General features: G+C 50.7%; 1 long non-coding RNA gene across 1 annotated transcript; it reads right to left on the bottom strand.

Moving 5' to 3' along the window:
- Nucleotides 1-227: 227 nt before the first annotated feature.
- Nucleotides 228-17,987, bottom strand: LOC125914142 (uncharacterized). The gene is made up of 3 exons (XR_007455220.1): nucleotides 17,826-17,987; nucleotides 3,732-3,909; nucleotides 228-636 (listed from the first exon to the last, which is right to left on the bottom strand). It is a non-coding gene; the product is annotated as an uncharacterized LOC125914142 (long non-coding RNA).
- Between the last annotated feature and the right edge of the window lie 372 nt (nucleotides 17,988-18,359).

The following is an 18,359-nucleotide window of genomic DNA, read 5'->3' as shown; positions in this document are numbered from 1 at the left end:
TAACATCTGAACCAAGGAACAACTGTCACACTCATCAACCACCTCCCAAAATATAAATATACTTTCAAAGGAAGAACTGAACTGGGCCACCCCCCATAGCACTGGTTTCTACTGCTGAGTTTAACCAGTTCTCCCCAGAAGTGATGATCCCCTGATCTTATAAAAAGAAAGAAACCTGATGATACATAGGCTGGACAAGCCAACAGCAAATCAGAAACCCAGTAGTGAGAACTGCTTTCTGGTTTCTTTTTCCCAAACCCAAGAGCAGATACTGGAGGAGAAGGGTGAAAAAGAGGGGAACGGAACAGAGCAGGGGAGGAAGAGCAAAGAAGAAAAGAAAGAAGGGGGCTGCCATTTTCTAAGGGCCATCATACGCTGTATACATATGTCATTTATTTATTCAGCAAATAAATAGCGAGCTAGGCAGTTTCCTAAGTCACCGGGGACACAGCCGTGAAGACTCTGGCCACATACCTGCCTTCCTGGGGCTTGTGTTCTGTAGGAGATCAACCTTGGCTCCATCAAGAGTTGGGTCCAGATTGATGTGTGGCATCAACCCTCACACGGGAGGAAACCAAGGCACGGAAAAGTTAGGCGACGTTCTGGGATGGTCATCCAAGCTTTTCCAAGTGATTTCTATGTAAGAAGGAAAAGACAGCGTGGATGCATAAATGAAGGGAGAATGAATGAATGCCCCCCCAAATAGAACAAGCCCACTCAATTTCATGGTCCCCCCACGCTCACATCTTGCAATACTCCATTTCTCAAGTCTACAACGGGATGGTAAAGGACTTCATACATTCACAATAAATCCATATCGTTTTGAGCTCTGGCTCTATCCCCAGGGACATAAATAACTTTCCTCCGATAAATGTGCAGCCACACTCTTGAGTGTTTTCAGATGAAATAATTAGCAGCAATAAAATGACATGGAGATTTATTCTACAGCCAGTCCTTCTTCACACGCTAATCAAATGTCTACATAGTGTGTTAATCGTGCTCAGTAGCCAGGCAAATCCTCAACTGCCTTGCTCAGGGGAGGTCAGAATGACCCAGACAGAAGCTGGGATCAAAAGACTGATTTCCGCTGCCGTTTCGAATCTTCCCAGACTCATCCAGAATGTTCTGGTTCCCTTAAAAATAACTCTAACCGTAAACCTTTTTCTCCATTTCGACAGATGATTCTACTTCTCATTCTCCCTGTGTCCACTCTGTCATCAAACCCGGGCCCTCCCACCTCCAAAATAGCTCTTGAAAGTGTCCGCTTCTCTGTGAGTCAACCATCAACTCTGGGCCCAAGCCACCGTGGCATGTTTCTTAGTCATCCAAGGGGGTCTCCCCACATCTACCTGTGCCCCCCTCCATTCCATTCTCCACTGCAACCAGAGTGGTGTTCTCAAAGGCAGATTTCATCAAGGTCACCGTTGCGAAATTTTCACTGACTCCCCAGAGTTCCCAGGATTAGTGCCAGAATCTGTTCTGTGGCTTCCGTGGGCCTGTGGGACGTGGCCTGGGCTAACCTTCCTGCTTCACAGCTCAGCACACTCTTGCTCTCATGTTCACTGCGGTCACACCAACATGCTTGTCCTTCCTCCAGCGCTCTGACTGTCTTTATTTCACCCCCTTTTGCATATATGGTTCTGTCTTCCTGGAATAAATTCCTGTTCCCTCTTCATATCAGGGCGCTATGCCGTATAACAAATTAATCACGAACTTAGTGGCTTAGGGTCAAAATACATTTATTATCTCCCAGCGGGTCAAGGGTCTGAGCCTGGCTTAGCCGGGTCCTCTGCTTTGGGTCTCCCACGAAACTACAACCAACTTCTCACTCAGGGCTGAGGTCTCATCTGAAAGCTCAACGAGGGAAGAGCACAGTTCCAAGCCCACTGGGCTGTTTACAGGATTCAGCTCCTCATGGGCTGTTGGACTGAGAGCCTCAGTTCCTGGCTGCCTATTGGCTGGGGGCTGCTTTCAATTCCCTATCACGTGGAACTCTCCAGCACGGCCCTCTCATCTGCGCACGTAAGCTAAGACAGCAAAAGAAAGGGTCGGCTTCCGAGGCAGAAGTTACAGTCTTACATAATATAATAATGGAAAGGACATCGCATTTCTTTTGCCTTAAGCTATGGAGAAAGTCACCGGTCCTGCCCACCCTCAAGGGCACAGACACCAGGAGGCAGGGATCATGGGGGCCATCCTGGAGTCGGCCATATTCTTCCCGTAGCCTGAAAAACAAAACAAAACAAAACAAAACAAAACAAAACAAAACCATATCCCCTCAGATCTTTGCTTACATGTCACTTCTTTAGAGAAGCTTGAAACTTCCAACCGAAATCCCTCCCCACCCCTTACATGCCCACACGGTAACCTGCATTTCCCTTAAATTACACCTGTGCCCTTCTCTTCACTTGCCTTAATGATTGTATTCACCAATAACCCGTTAGGTTCCATAAAGGCAGGGAAAACATTTGTTCATAGCTGCAGACCCAGAGTCTCGCACAGAAATTGGCTGGCCTATTGGGATACACGATAAATATATTTTTGAGTGGATGCATGAGTGACCAAACAGAAGTACCGTGGGCACACCCTTGTCCCAGACGGGGCGACTTGCAAAACTACCCAGCCCCTCAAATGTTGACCCCCTCAATCTCTCTCCCTGATCTTATCCTTCCTGCCCCCTTATCAATGCCGAGGTGACAGAAGCTCCTGAAAAGTTTTAAGATCTCTCCTGGGAAAGCCGAAAACAGTCCCTCGGAAACAGTCCCATGCTTCACCCTAAAATGTGTATTCTTTTCCTGCTCAGTGACATTTATTCATCAACCCATAAATCCAAAGGAAAACTGAAGCCATTGTTTACTTTCAATATTAGTTCAGGAAGGAGAGAGAGGGCTGGAGAGGGAACTAGTAATTCCTGAGCACCTGCTAGGTGCCAAGCTCCATTCTGCGTCAATACTTGGGAAATGGTTCAAGATAAGGATTTTCATTCCCGTTTTTCAGGTAGGGAAAGGGCCTCAGAAAGGGGAGGTGAATTTGGTGTCAGGGTGCTGGATTCTAGTGCGTGCTGACTTTCTCGATATATATGTTCCCACCGTGGCCAACCTCAAGCCACTGATGGTTTAACAAGTGGCTCGCGAAATTCCTAAATGCTTATCAATCGGCGCTCGCAAGCCCCTGGCTGCTGGCTCGGGCACACCATGGCACTTTCTCAGGAGCATGCCCGTGGCTCGGTTTTCTTTCGCCATCCCTCCGCTTCCACGGGATAATCACCCCACTGAGATCTTCAGCCCCCGGAGGCTGACGCCTGGTCCAGCCCAGAGCATTGTTGGGAGAGTAATGCTCAGTAAATATTTGTTGTGTCGCTGTGATTGGGATTGTCAAGGGCAGCCCGGGAGGAGCCAGATCACCCCCCTGGCAGAGCCTAAATGAGAATAGAGGCAGATGTAAAGGCAAACATTGGGAGGGACTAGAGACCTCCCACGGAGATGACTGAGGAGGCAGGAGCCTGTGGTGATGGCCCCCCTCTGGCTAAAGCAGCTGAGCAGGAAAATAACCAAAGCAGGGTGACGCCGGCTTGGTGGGGGACTGGCGGGCACACCTCTCATCTCTCTGCCTTCCCAGCTCCTGCTGCTTCTGAGCTGTTGCCCAGCAGATGGATATGTGGACTTAGGATCTTGGGAGTCCCAGCGAGAAAGCTGGTGCCTGCGAGGTGGAGACACCTGGATCTTTCTCACCTGCCCCAAAGCTCCAGGGATGAAGAACCGTAGGAGGCCAGAGCTGAGCAGGATTCTGGAGGGCACCTGCCTCTTTATTTATTCATTCCACAACCACCTCCTGAAGGTCATGTCCTAGGCAGAGTGGAGCAGTGATGACTTAGACAAAATCCGTCTTTGACTTCATGGAATTCGCTGTCTGGTGGGAGGGAGAGAGAAATAAACACAGCACAGCATCAGGATACTTCCCATGCCTGCTGACCCCGGGGGGAGAAGGGGAAGAACACAAGGAGGCATCTAATCCGGACTATAACATCAGGGGAGGCTTCCTGGAGGAGGCGATGTTCAAGGTGAAGCCGGTTTTTTTTTTTTTTTTAATTTTTTAACATTTGTTTACTTTTGAGAGACAGAGAGAGGCAGAGCATGAGCAGGGGAGGGGGAAAGAGAGAGAGAGAGATACGGAATCCGAAGCAAGTGCCAGGCTCCGAGCTGTTTGTTAGCACAGAGCCCGACGCGGGGCTCGAACCCACGAACTGCGAGACCGCGACCTGAGCTGAGGTCGGACCCTCAACCGACTGAGCCACCCAGGCGTCCCCAGGTGAAGCCAGTGTTATTGAGGCCAACAGAGGGGAAGGAACATGCCTACTGTATGCTGTATGCGTCATCTAATTCCACACATTGAGCCACTTTTCATCAGCCTTGCCTTTTTTTCTTTAACTGAGAAGAGTCTATCTTATTTTCTGTTACTACATAGCAAACTGCCCACAACTTAGAGGCTTCCAACCATATTTTCCTATGTCTCACGATTTCATGGTTCAAGAACTTTTTTTTTTTTGAAGTGTAATTGACACAATGAGAGCGAGTCAACATTTTTAGACATTACAGACTGATCTCCCACAATAAGCCTGGCTACTGTGGGTCAAGAGCTTCAGCAGTGCTCAGCCGGGCATTTTCCCGCCCTGTGTGGTGTTGATGGACGTCACTCGGTGCTCATCAGCCGGAGAATGGGCTGGTCTGGAGCTTTACTCCCCTGGGGCTGGCAGTTTAGCAGGGACGGGTGGAAGGCTGGGTTCATCCGGGCTCATTGACTAAAATGGCCACACCCGTGGCTCAGGACTTTTAGAGCCGGTGCAGGGAGACGGAGGCAGGGAGGCTTCCAGGTTCTCAAGAATCGAGCCTGCGATCTGTCCTGTGCGCCCCCCGCCCCCGATTCCATATGTCATTATAGAGCCTTCCCAGATTCAATGGGAGGAAACAGAGATCCCATCTTTCCACTGGAGAAGCATCAAAGATTTTGAAGGCCATTCTTTTTTTCCTGGTAAGACTCATAAGAAGTTGCAAAATAGTACAGAGAGTTCTTTACTCTTCACGGAGCTTCCCCCTCCATGATAATATCTCACAGAACCATAATATATTGTCAAGAACAGGAAATCGGCCACAGGGCTTAGCAAGTAGGGTCCAGACCTTATTTAGATTTGGCCAATTCTCACACGTACGTGTGTGTGCCTGTGTGGTGTATACAGAAGTCCATGAAATGTTATCACATGCGTGCATTTACGTAACCGGCATCCTGGTCAAGATAGGGAACCGTTTCATCAGCACAAAGGGCTTTCCTCAAGAGGACAACCTCAGCCCACGACAAGGTCTAGCGCTGAGATCAGAGTACTCAGGTGGAAGCCAGACTCTGCCACCTGACGGCTGAGTAACTCCGTCACCGATTCTCAGTTTCTTTATCCGGAAAATGGGTCACCACCACCACCCCGAGGGTTTGTGGCGGGAATTCGGGGAGAGGAACTCAGATTTGGTTTGACCTGAGCCCCAGCTTCCCTGCGAACCCCGAGAGATGGGCTTCAGCTCACCGTAGGGCGGCTCGTCGGCCAAATCGGAACGCGACATCGCACGCACTGTGAGAAGTTGTTGAGAGGCACGGGAGAAAATGCGTGTAAATCCTTCAGCCCAGCGCCTCGGAGAGACTCTCAGAGCCTGTCTGCCACTCGTCTGTGTCTCTCAACTTATTCATAACCCTGGCGTCTCGAAGACTCTGTGTATTTACATACCGGGCTTTGTGGTCAATTGGCTTGGTCGGTTGCGTAATCGGTGAGGTCAAACCCGACGTTGATTGTGTGCCGCGTGTTGTTTAAAATAGTCCATTTTTCAAATAATTCCAAATCAAAGCGTCCTTCTCTCGTTACTTTGAATAATTACAGACCAGGCGGAATAACGGTCCCCGAAAGGGTCTTAACCCCATTAGAGAAAACCCAATGCCAACAATCCAACCGTCCAGTTTCCACACGTCTTTAACGAAAATGCTACACGCAACTCTCAGCCCTGAGTATCCAAATCTCCTACTTGCCCGCAGTGTCGCTGAAGGAAATGGGAAAATGGAACATGAGAGCAATTTTCCTCCCGAGACAAAGGAAGGATCCCCCCCCCCCCCCCCCTTTACTTTCCTGCTGCTGGCACTTTCTCATTCTCAAGAATTCCCGCTCGGATCCCTCACACCTCCTCTCTCTCGTTTTCAGCCCGAATCCATTTCCGAAATGGACACGCATTGGGTCTGGAATCAAAGCAGAGTCTTGCCGAGGTCCTAAGCAACGGGTGTTGGTCTGAGAAGTCCCCCAGGCTGTCCCCCTTCCTCTCGCCCGCCGCCTCCTTCCTTCACACGCTCCACGTGTGTGTTCCTAGACTCACAAACACACTATCGGTGTGGCTTTCCTCAGGGAGAACTTGGACAGAAGCAGCCACCTTGTAGGACTTAAAAAAAAAAAAACCACCAGCTCCTGAGCTTCTGAGTGCCTGTGATGTCCCCAGGCGACACTGCGCAGAAATCAAATTAGGACCGTTTTGAAGGAAACACGAGTATTCCTTTGTTCATCCACCCTTTTGAGGGAGCCTTGCTCCGGCTCCTTTCCTAGAACACCGTGAACTTCTCTCTGTACGTGTTTGCTGGAGAAACCACACAGGTGTGTGGTTTCTGCTCGGCCTGGAAACGACATCAAGTGACTGCTAAGCCTCATGGGCGTCACGAATCAGACCCCCAGCACTGGTGACCGGGGGACACACCTTCTGCTTTTGCCTGCCTGCTCACACTCGGACCCACCTCTGGTTTATTTTTAAAAAGGGAAAGACAGGGGCGCCTGGGGGGCTCAGTCGGTTGAGCGTCCGACTTCGGCTCAGGTCATGATCTCGCGGTTCGTGGGTTCGAGCCCCATGTCGGGCTCCGTGCGGACAGCTCGGAGGCCGGGGCCTGCTTCGGATTCAGTGTCTCCCTCCGTCTCTCTCTCTCTCTCTCTCTCTGCCCCTCCCCCGCTCATGCTCTGTCTGTCTGTCTCTCTCTCTCTGTCAAAACATGAATAAACCATAAAGAAAATTAAAAAGGAAACGACCATTCTATGCTCTCTCTGAGGACTTCTGGAGAGCTGGGCCCGTGCTGTCAAATCTCTAAAACGGCACATCACAAACTTTAGCACACACATCAGTCTCCTGGGCATCTTTCGACCATGCAGACCTCTGACTTGGTGTGTGTGGGCCGGGCCTTGAGATTCTCTGTATCCCCTGCTGGTTTGCCCAGAAGATACGCAGCTTCCGGTCTGGGGACCACACTTTGAGCAGCAAGGCTTTGAACCACTTCGATGAGGAAGCACAGACAGGCCCCTCCCCATATCTTCTCGTGAGAAACATTCTCTCCTAAATATCGAGGCCATCTTGGGTAAAGCTTCAGAAGCCATTGCAACCAGCTTCCAGGTTCGGGCTGCCTCCGAGGGAACAGCCCGTCCGCAGAGTTCTGAGGGCGGCCGCGCGGAGAAAGTTCGAGAATCCAAGGCAGTGGAAGGTTCTGGAAGGCAGAAGTCAGAGCGCGGGTCTCGCTGAACTAAGAAGCAGGACAGCGCTGTGTCCCTTCTGGGTGCTCCGGGGTGGGGGTGGGGGTCTATTGTGTGCCTTTTCCAGCCCCGGCAGGCCACCTGCATTCCGGGGCTCCAGGCTCCGTCCTCATCATCAAAGCTAACTGTGCCGTTGTTGGAGAGGGAGGCTTTGTGATCTGCTTCTGCCAACCCCTTCCCTTCTCTGACTCCGACACTCCTGCCTCCCTCTGATCATCGCCCATCTCGAGATGGGCGCATTACAAAGGCCCTTGTGTGTCAGGGAGCCCCGGTCCCCTGTGGCAGGGGTTACGACTCGGCCATATTTGGGTGGCCATTTTGCTACCTGCTGTGCCTTCTACCCCTTTGTGAGTCTCGGTGGGACGATCTCACACTGGACGGAGCTGTCGTGCAGATGGTTTCTCCAGGAGGCGGTCTTAAGACTTTGATTCCAGGAGTGATGAAACAGATCTGTCTCCAGAGCCAGAAACTCCCTCTTAGACCAACTTATTTGGTTGAAGTTGGATAGTAGATTATACTTTCCAATGAGACCATGGCGATACCTCATATCCCATGCGCTCCTTTTTTTTTTTAAGCTTATTTTTATTTATTATGAGAGAGAGAGAGAGAAAGAGAGAGAGCGCACGTGCACGTGAGCAGGGGAGGGGCAGAGAGAGAGGGGGAGAGAGAGAGAATCCCAGGCAAGCTCTGAACTGTCGGCGTGGAGCCCAGCGTGGGGCTCGATCTCACGAACAGTGAGATCAGGACCCAAGTCGAAATCCAGAGGAGGACGCTTAAGCGACTGAGCCACCCAGGCACCCCATCCCGTATGCTCTTCGACGGTGCGGCCTTGCCACGGTCCCCTCCGGCGGTGGGGTCTGAGCCGCCCCCCCGCTCTGAATCTTGGTGGGTTGTGCGTGCTTTTGGACAACGGAGTTCCAACAGAGTGTGGCGGAAGTGAAACCGTGCGACTTCAGAGCTTAAGTCTTCAAGCGATCCAGCTGGCCCCCTGGGACGCTCACGCTGGGACCCCGAGAGCCCACCCAGGAGGTCCAGCCAGCCCTGAGGCCACCAGCCTGTGAGGAAGCCCGGGCCGCAATGCCCAGCGAAGGCATTTCTAAAGGAGCCCGGCTCCCCACCTGTAGAGTCACTCCCAGCCATTAGACTCTGCCCAGTTAAGACATCAGATGACCCCGAGCAGATATCTGCTATCAGCACCGTCCTCAGACCAAACCCTGACTCACACAATGTTGCCAAATAAAACGGTTGGTTTATCCCCCACCCCCCCCCCGCCCCCGAGTCTGGGGAGGCTTTGGTGCCCGACGAAGACAACAGGAACAAAACACCTTTCCTCGGAATACAAATGGGCGCTGGGTAGGCGAAACCATCAGGACTGTGGCTTCTATTCACTCATTCATTCACTCCCTTCCTCGCCCACCATTAATAGGCCCAGGCTCTCCTAACTGATCTACGTCATTCTGAAAAAGCGTGTTGAGTTCTGCAGCGATCGGTACGTGACTGCTCTCCACGAGCTGGTTCCTTTCGCGGTGGAGATTGGCTCATTCATTTAATAGACGTTGACTGATCGGCGGGGAAGGGCCACGGACCCCCCCCCACGGGGGGTCGCCCCACCCCCCCCCCCCCCCCCCCGGGCAAATCCAGCCCTCTCCCAGTTTTATCTGAACGCAGCCACACGTACTCATTTGCCTGTTATCTGTGGAGGCCGTGGCTTCGGGCTCTGAGTCACTGTTCTGGCCGACTTCGCAGGGGGACCGAGTTGGGAAGAGAGAGTAGAGATTTCACCAAAAGAGGATTTCAGAAGGTCGAATCCGCCTGAAGCGTGGTCAGTGCGTCAGGTGAGTCCTGCGGCGTGCAGCAAAGGCAAGCTCGGAAACCAGAGGCGTAGGGCAGGGATCGTTTTTAAGGAAGAGGGGGACAAACCCGGGGCGTGGTTCCCTTTCCGGGGCACGAGCTCTCCCAGGTTGCCCACTGCAGTGGGAGTGAAGTTAGCACGAGGTTCCCAAGAGGTCCCTGCAAGAGTGAGGCAAGGAGCCGGACAAACACTAAGCAGATACCCCGGGGCGACCTGAGCCCGGTGGTTACAAGCCCCGGCTCGGGTTTCCAATTGCGGTTCTCCCACCACCCGAGCTGGGGGACTTTGCACCTGTTACTCAACTTCTCTGGGCCTCAGCCGCATCCTCTATAAAGTAAGACTAGATAGATGCCAGATGCTTAGACTGATGTCGGCCCTCGGAAGGGCTCCGAAACTGTGGGCGGTCACCTTCGTTATCTGTGCCTATGCAAGGTCCTGACCCATCCAAGTTCAAATCCACTGCTCCCTCCCTCTCTGCTGGGCTGCTTGCTGTGCTAAATTCATCCCACTTGCTGACCTGTGTTTCCCTGAAGCCGGTCTGAGCCCTGGAGGCTACCCAGCCCCCCCACCCAGAGACAGCTCACCAAACAAATCTCCCCAGATCCAAGCTTCCAGGGACTAAAGGAGAAGAAAAAAAATACACGTCTAGGTTTAGGACTCACTTGCTTTCAGAAAAAGCAACAACAGAAGCCCCAGTAAACATTAGAGCTGTTTACGCATGGTTCCAAAGGCCAGAGAGGCATTATCAGGATAAGGGACTTGTGTTCTCTCAGCTGACCGATAACCAAACACTCCTCACTAGGGTTGTGAGCGCCCAGAGGCTCACCTTTGAGAACAAGGATGTTTCTTCTCCCCCCCGCCCCCACCTACATGTAGGATCTTCCAGGCAAGCATTTTATCACCGAGATTTTTCTTAAGTCCTCCTACAGCAGAGATCCCGGGCCAGGGCTCAACATCCTTGCCCCACGCGGAGGCGAACCATTCGTAATGAGGTGAATGCTTCGTGTATTCCCGTTACCATGCCAGCACCCGGGGGACATCATTCTCACCCTGAGAGAACGCTCCGTTGTCGTTGGCACGTTTCTAGAAGAAAACTCTAAGCCATCCGGAAATCACATCCTCCGACAGAAAGAAACCCAAGGAGCACAGGGGAAAAGGCACCGGAACCAGGCTGGGGTGTATTCTGGTGGGGGTTCCCAAAACCCGCTCCTCGTAGGGCGGCGTTGATGTCTCAAAGTCAAGGCTGCTTCGTACTCTAGGCCACCAGACTATCCCAGAATTAACCGAAGCCTGAGAGCCTTGAGTTATAAACCAGATAGGAGTTGGCAAGGGCTGCGCATGGGCCAAATTCGGCCGCCACCTGTCTGGTCAGGTGTTTTCCTGTCTGTTTTCCTGCCTCAGCGGAGAAATCGCGTGCATGATGTATCTGAAAACCAGTCTCGGTAAGGACAAAACCGACAGAGGTGAAGGCCTGACCACCTTGCACGCGTAACAAGTATGCGTTTAGAATGTGCCGGGTCATGTAAGCGGTAAATAGGTGAGGAAGGTCCCTTCCTTCCAAACCTCAGCCTGCCCCCTCCCCTTGGTTCCGTGGCTTCCAACTTTATACCACGGGACCCTGGAGAGGGGCGCTGGGATGTTTGTACCCAGACCCACCCCACTCCACGCAAGATCAGGTGCCTGCTACCCAGGAAATCCCTGAGCTTTGGTGAATGCCTGATACGTTATTAAATGCCCACAGCTCCGTGTGGGAGGAGATAAAGCAAGATACATTAAGTGCAGTCTGGCTTCTTTCAGAAGAATGTGAGTCTCGGGGCACCTGGGTGGCTCAGCCCCTTAACCGTCCGACTTCGGCTCAGGTCACGATCTCACAGGTTGTGGGTTCGAGCCCCGCGTCGGACTCTGTGCCGACAGCTCAGAGCCTGCGGCCTGCTTCGGATTCTGTGTCTCCCTCGCTCTCGGTCTGCCCTTCCCCTGCTCATGCTCTGTCTGTCTGTCTGTCTGCCTCTGTCTCCAATATAAATAAAAACAGTAAAAAATTAAAAAAAAAAAAAGCAGCGTGTGAGTTTCATGATGACTTCTCACTTTTCTGGCCCCGCCCTCAGCAGACGTCCACTCAAAGTAGGGACCTTCCTTCAGGAAGTGGCCACTCTCAGACTGTCTCTACTGTCCTCGTAAGCCTAACGCCAAGAGCTAAGGGTCATGGGCACACGTCAAGGCCAGTGGATCTGAACTGAACTCTTGGCTCATCATCTGCCCCTCTCCATCCCGAGCTCTGATATTTTTGCTGAAGGCGAAGGTGCACCTGTTACCGTGTCACACGTCTGCTCCAAGCACAAGGGTGACCCTTAGGATTCAATCTCAGATTTCCAGTGCAGCCCAGTTTTGGCTCATGTAACCTTCCCTAACGCTGCCCCCACCCCTGCCCCCCCCCCCCCCCCCCCCCCACCGTCTCTGAGCTCGGGCCACACTGAGCTTTTGCGAGCTCTTCAGTTGAAATCTTTTCTGCCTTAGGGCCTTTGAATGTGCTGTTCCCTTGACTTAGAATACCCTTTTCCCTATTCTGCCCTTGGCGAATTCCTATTTGGTTTTTGGCAGAAGGAGACCTTTAGACTCTCTCCTCTGTTAGTCACTTAAGACTCTCTCTCTCTGCCTCTCTCTTTGGAATGGCAAGTAATTTTTTTTTAAATACAATCTCATTTATGGAAGACAAGACCTAAGAAGGACATTGCCAACTCAAAAGCACACAGAGCCTAGGCAGCTAATGTCACAGAGTCCGAAAAGGCAAAATATGTGAAAATACCCACTCCCACACACATAATACAAAATTACTCTCTTTAACAGAAGTATCCTGCGTAGGCACATAAGATACTCCAACCAGGGATCTTATTAGATGATATTTAAGGTTAAAACATTTTTTTTTTTACATTTTATTTATTTTTGAGAGAGAGAGAGAGAGAGAGCACAAGTGGGGGAGGGGCAGAGAGAGGGAGACACAGAATCCGAAGCAGGCTCCAGGCTCCGAGCTGTCAGCACAGAGCCCGATGCGGGGCTCGAACCCACGAACGGTGAGATCACGACCTGAGCCAGTCTGTTGTTTAACTGACTGAGCCACCCAGACGCCCCTAAGATTAAAAAAATTTTAATGGGAAACTTAAAATAGCCTTGATGGTTAAATTTTTCATCCTTCACTGCCGTTACATTGATTTTTAACTGGAAAGCTTACACCTTTTTTTTTTTTCCTTTCTTTCTCCCATCTTATTATTTAGTTATTTAGGTAAGAACACTTAACACAAGATCTACTCTCTGAACAAATGTTTCAGTATTACAGTTTGGTTAGCGGCAGGCAGTGTGCTGGACGGTAGACGGCTGGGGCTTCTTCATCCCGTGTATCTGAAACTTTGTACCCTTGACCGGGACCTCCCCGCTTCCCTCTCCCCCAGCTACTGGTAACCGCCATCTTTGCTCCAGTGAGTGTGGCCCCTTAAGGCGACATTTAGTGGCATCACGTAGGAGCTGTCCTTCTGTGTCTGGCTTATGGCACTTAGTGGGATACCTTCCAGATCCATCCATGCTGTCACAAATGGCAGGGTTTCCTTCTGTTTTTGTTTTTCTTAAATTTTTTTATTTTTGAGACAGGGAGACACAGAGCATGAACGAGGGAGAGTCAGAGAGAGGGAGACACAGAATCCGAAACAGGCTCCAGGCTCCGAGCCATCAGCCCAGAGCCCGACGCGGGGCTCGAACTCACGGACCGCGAGATCGTGACCTGAGCCAAAGTCGGCCGCTTCACCGACTGAGCCACCCAGGCGCCCCAGGGTTTCCTTCTTTTTAAGGCTGAAGAATCGTCACTGCCTGTGACTACCACATTCCCTTTATCCCCTCAGCCACTGATGGACATTTAGGTTGCTTCCGGGTCTTGGCCGTGGTGGATACTTCCGCAGGGGACCTGGGAGTCCAGATAATCCCTTCGAGGTCCTGATTTCCATTTCTTTGGAGACATACCCACGAGTAGGGCTGCTGGATCACAGGGTAGTCCTATCTTTACTTTTTGAGGACCCTCCGTCCTGTTTTCCCACCTTGGCGACACCAATATCCATTACCCACCAACCGTGCACGAGGGGTCCCCTTTCTCCCCGTCCTCGCTGACCCCTGTTGCCTTGAGTCTGGTTGGGGTTTTGTTGTTTGTGTTTGTTTGCTTTTAATTAATAGCCATCCTAAGCCGTGCGAGCTGGTATCTCCTCCCCCTACTTGATTTGCACGGCCCTGACGATTTGTGATGCGGAGCACTTTCCCGTGTCGCCGTTTGGCCGCATGCGTGTCTCTTTTGGAGAAAGGTCTCTTCGGTTCTTTTGGCTCTTTTTAAAATGGAGTTCTTTGTTTTACTGGAATGGAGTTCCTTATATATTCTGGATATCAGATATACGGTTTGCACATATTTTCTCCCGTTCTGCAAGCTGCCTTTTCATTTTGTGGATCATGTCCCCCGGGTGGGGGGCGGGGGCAAGAAGCTTCTTAGTTGGAGGTAGGCTCTTGTCTGTTTTTCCTATCGCTGTCTGTACTTTTGTGGTTACATCCAAGAAAACATTGCCAAGGCCAACATCAAGAAGTTTCTCTCCTGTGTTCTCTTCTGGGAGTCTTACAGTTTCAGGGCTTCTGTTTAAGTCTTTAATCCACTTTGAGTTGATTTTTGTACGTGGTGCAGGATGAGGGTCCAACTTCATTCGTTTGCACGTGGCCATCCAGCGTTCCCAGCATCGTGTATTGAAAAGGCATGCTTAGTGTACCTCAGTCTTCTCCCCTGCGATATGGGATGATATTCTTTGGTGAATATTGTGCTTTAGTGCCCTGTGGTCATACCTGAGTGAGGCACATAGTCCAAAGAGTCTGGCACGCAGGACCATGCCCCTGGTAAAGATTAGCTTCTGTCGCTTTCAGAAATAAAGGAAGAAGGATGGTGATGAAGAAGCATAGAAAGGAATGGATTGAAAAGACAGGCTGATACATCAAGGTGAAAGCCAAGGGACGTCCTTACGTAAAACTCTGCAGAAACGCTATGGACACCACGGTTCCTGAGCGGCTCGGTCGGTGAAGCATCCAACTTTGGCGCAGGTCGTGATCTCACAGTTGGTGAGTTCGCGTTGGGCTCCTCGCTGACAGTGTGGAGCCTGCTTGGGATTCTCTCTTTCAGTCTCTCTCCAACTAAGGAAATACACTTAGAACAAGAATGCCACAGATATGAAGTGTCATGGAACAGAGAGGTTGAGAAGCAGGTGAGGGCTTGCTGTAAATGGGCTGCTCCAGGACATGGAGAGTCAGCTACGAGGCAGGGAGAGATTTCTGACGACTTTGAAACGTTGATAAAAGCCACATGCCTTCTACCAAATGAAGTAGATACAAATTTCCACGTATCATTTCACGGGCTTCATGGTCTCTTAAAGTGGATCCACATCCACGAATCCCTCCAAAATCCATAGAATGCAGGACAGGAATTTCTAATTGAGATGGTTTGTCAAAGCACGTGTACAAACTCGCAGTTACCCTTGCCCTTGACTTGGACCTAGCACGTTCTCGGTTATAATAATACCTAGTGAATGTGGACCATGTGCCAGTGAACATGTTAGGACCTTTACCTCCAGCATCTGAATCATCCTCAGAACAGCCCCATGAGCCAGGAACTATGATTATTATTAAGGCTATTTTTTTTTAAATTTTTTTTGACATTTATTTATATTTGAGACAGAGAGAGACAGGGCATGAACTGGTGAGGGTCAGAGAGAGGGAGACACAGAATACGAAACAGGCTCCAGGCTCTGAGCTGTCAGCACAGAGCACGACGTGGGGCTTGAACTCACGGACCGTGAGATCATGACCTGAGCTGAAGTCGGCTGCTTAACCGACTGAGCCACCCAGGCACCCCAAGGCTATTTTTTAAAGCAAAGTTGTACATTTAAAACCACATTGAGGGGGAGTCACAAAGATTTCCCATTATTACCCTCTATTTTGTTGAGGAGAAAGCTCAGGCACTGAGAGATTACATGACTTTCCAAAGGACACTGTTTACTTCTAACAGTGGATCAAGGATTTAATCCAACTGGTTTCACTGAATTTGTGTGTTTATCAATGACATCATGCTTCTTGACTGTCAAGATATGAGTGGCAGATCAGTCAAGACTCTCGGGTTGCTTGCAAGTGACAGAAAGCCCAACTGAAGTCAGCTTAGGCACGAAGGGAAATGTACTGGAAGGCTCACCCAACTCAAGAAAGGCAGGCATAATGGGGAGCCTCAGGAAAAAGCAGAAGCAGGAAAAGTCAAATGCCTCCTCGAAAATTCTGTCTTCATTTCTGTTCCCCTGTCCTGTAAACCAGTTCCTTCCATGGGGTGGAGAACATCTTACCCCTCACAGATTCACCAAAATAAGGACAGGATGCGTTTTTTTTCCTGCTTTGGCTGAGAAAAATCCCAGGGAAGTGCTCTCATTGGCCCTCTGAAGTCACATGTCCAACTCTGCACCAATCAGCTAAGACGGGATGGGGAGGAACTAGGATGGGCAACTTCCATGCAAGAAAGGAGGCAGGACTAATTTATCAAAGTGATAATGAAGTGAGAATGTTGGCAGCCCAAACAATGGCAGGCAGCCCCTTATAGAAGATTCCTTTGTCCTGCCCTTATTATTGTGATCATGCACCGTCTTTTGTGACTACCAGCTGTTCGTTCATTCACCTGTTCTGGACTTAGCTTCCAAACTCTAAGGACATCTCCTGATACTTTGAAGAAGATGGAGTAGGAGAATTTTTAAAAATTTTTACTCAGCCAGGGAAGAATTTCTTAAGCAAAAGGAAAATTGCTTTTCCTTTAAATCGACCTTAAAGGAAAAGACTAATAAAATTTAGGGGCATTTGGCTGGCTCAGTCAGTAGAGTGTGCGACCCAGGGTTGTGAGTTCAAGCCCTACATGGGGGATGGAGCTTACTTTAAAAAAATGAGTAAAAAAAAAGTCTAATTTAAAGATTTCTAATTGTAAAGAGACCTCGTTAAGAGGTAAGTCACAGAGTCAAAAGTTACCTGTAACATTTATAACCTGGTAAAAGTTCATTTTCAGAATACAGACAGCTTGACAAGTCAGTCAAAGGAGAAAGAGTGAGAGAGAGAAATAACATGATAGGAAAATGGGCAGAAGACTCGAACAGGCATTTCATAAAAATGAAAAGGCCTTCCGCCTCAGCAGTAGTCATTAAAATGCTAGTTTAAAACACAATGCGGGGCGCCTGGGTGGCTCAGTCGGCTAAGTGTCCGACTTCGGACTTTGGCTCAGGTCGCGATCTCACCGTCTGCGGGTTCCAGCCCCGCGTCGGGCTCTGTGCTGACAGCTCAGAGCCTGGAGCCCGCTTTGGATTCTGTGCCTCCCTCTCTCCCTGCTCTGTTCACACTCTGTCTCTCTCTGCATCTCAAGGATAAATAAATGTTAAAAAAAATTTTTTTAAAAAACACAATCAATCAATTCGTTGACCATAAAGAAATAAATAAACGGTGAAAAAGATTTAAGACACAGTGGGATACCCCTGCACACTTACTAGAACGGTGACCAGTCAGAACGACCGATGATAGCACGTGTTGGCAAGGGTATGGAGCAAAGGGAGCCCTTACGCATTGCTGGGCGGGGGACAGAATTTGGTGCAAACACTGTTGGAGACGGTCTGACGTATGTAGGTTTTCATGCCGCAATCCCAGGACCACACACGGACCTGACAGAAGTCAATGCACCGTGAGACAGGGAGAGGAAACTTCGTGGTGCCATCATAGCCAAGACTCCCAAACTGGCGACCCACCACATGCCCACGAACGCTGGAATCCCTCAACGCGTCGTAACATACTCGTGCGATGGAATGACACCCAACAAAACACGGACAGCTTCGGCCGCGGCAGGGACAGAGCCACGACCAGTTCTGCACCGGAGAGACCAGCCGCGGGAGAATACGTGTCAGTAAGAGAACCAGGCAAAAGTCAAGGGGGGGGGGGGGTCCTTCGAGGAAGGGGTCAAGTCTAGCGGCTCGGGGGGGCACAGAAGGGAGACTGCTGGGGGGCGCGGGCGACGTTCTGTTTCTCGGCCTGGGTGTGGTTGGACGAGTGTTCACTTTGTGATTTTCTGAAGCTGTACCTTTAAGTTTTATGGGGTCCTCCCCCCCCCCAGATACACTACAATTTATGAAAAGGTTTACAGACATCGGGGGGCCTCCCCTGTTGCTTCCTTCCAACATCAGTGGGCAATGTCCTCCCTGCAGCCAAAGCTTTCTGGGATCACTGTTTGCCTTAGCACTGGGGGCATAAGTGCCCCAGAGCCCCCTGTCAGACCCCCCTCCTCGGGCCCAGCCCCTCGGGTACCTCCGGTTGGCCTCAGGCCAGCTTCCTCCACCCCTGGGGTCTTTTGTGCTCCTCAGGTGGATGTGTTTTCCCAGCATGCTCCAGTCCCTTCCGTCAGAGGCCTGGGGGGCCTGGATTCTGTTTCCTCAGCGACACCCCTCCCTGTGGGCTGCCTCAAATGAATCCTGTGGAAGACAGAGAAACGAGAGAGTATTAAAAATGTCAACGGCAGATCCTGAGATGCACAGCTGGGTAAACAGGGCCGGTGGAGATGTTTTTATTAGTGGCTTTATGGTTATGCTCACTTAGAGTTGTGGATTTAAGGTAGGGGGTGGGGTAGGGGAAGCGGCCTGAGGGTCCTTCCGTCAGTTTCCGGACCTGCTTGGCCCAAAGCATCTGACGCCCTCAGATTGGGGGGGGGGGGGCTCCGTCAGTTTGGGGGACCCGTCCCATTTTGGGAAATTGCATTCCTTGGAGTCACCTCTTCGTAACGAAGTCCCCCTGCCCGTGATGGAAACTTCCTTTCTCTCAGATTTCTCCGGGGAGCTTTACCCC

Source organism: Panthera uncia (genome assembly GCF_023721935.1).
Source record: "Panthera uncia isolate 11264 chromosome D3 unlocalized genomic scaffold, Puncia_PCG_1.0 HiC_scaffold_8, whole genome shotgun sequence".
NCBI lineage: Eukaryota > Metazoa > Chordata > Mammalia > Carnivora > Felidae > Panthera > Panthera uncia.
Note: the sequence above shows the minus strand (reverse complement) of the source record. Positions and strands in the feature narration are given on the sequence as shown.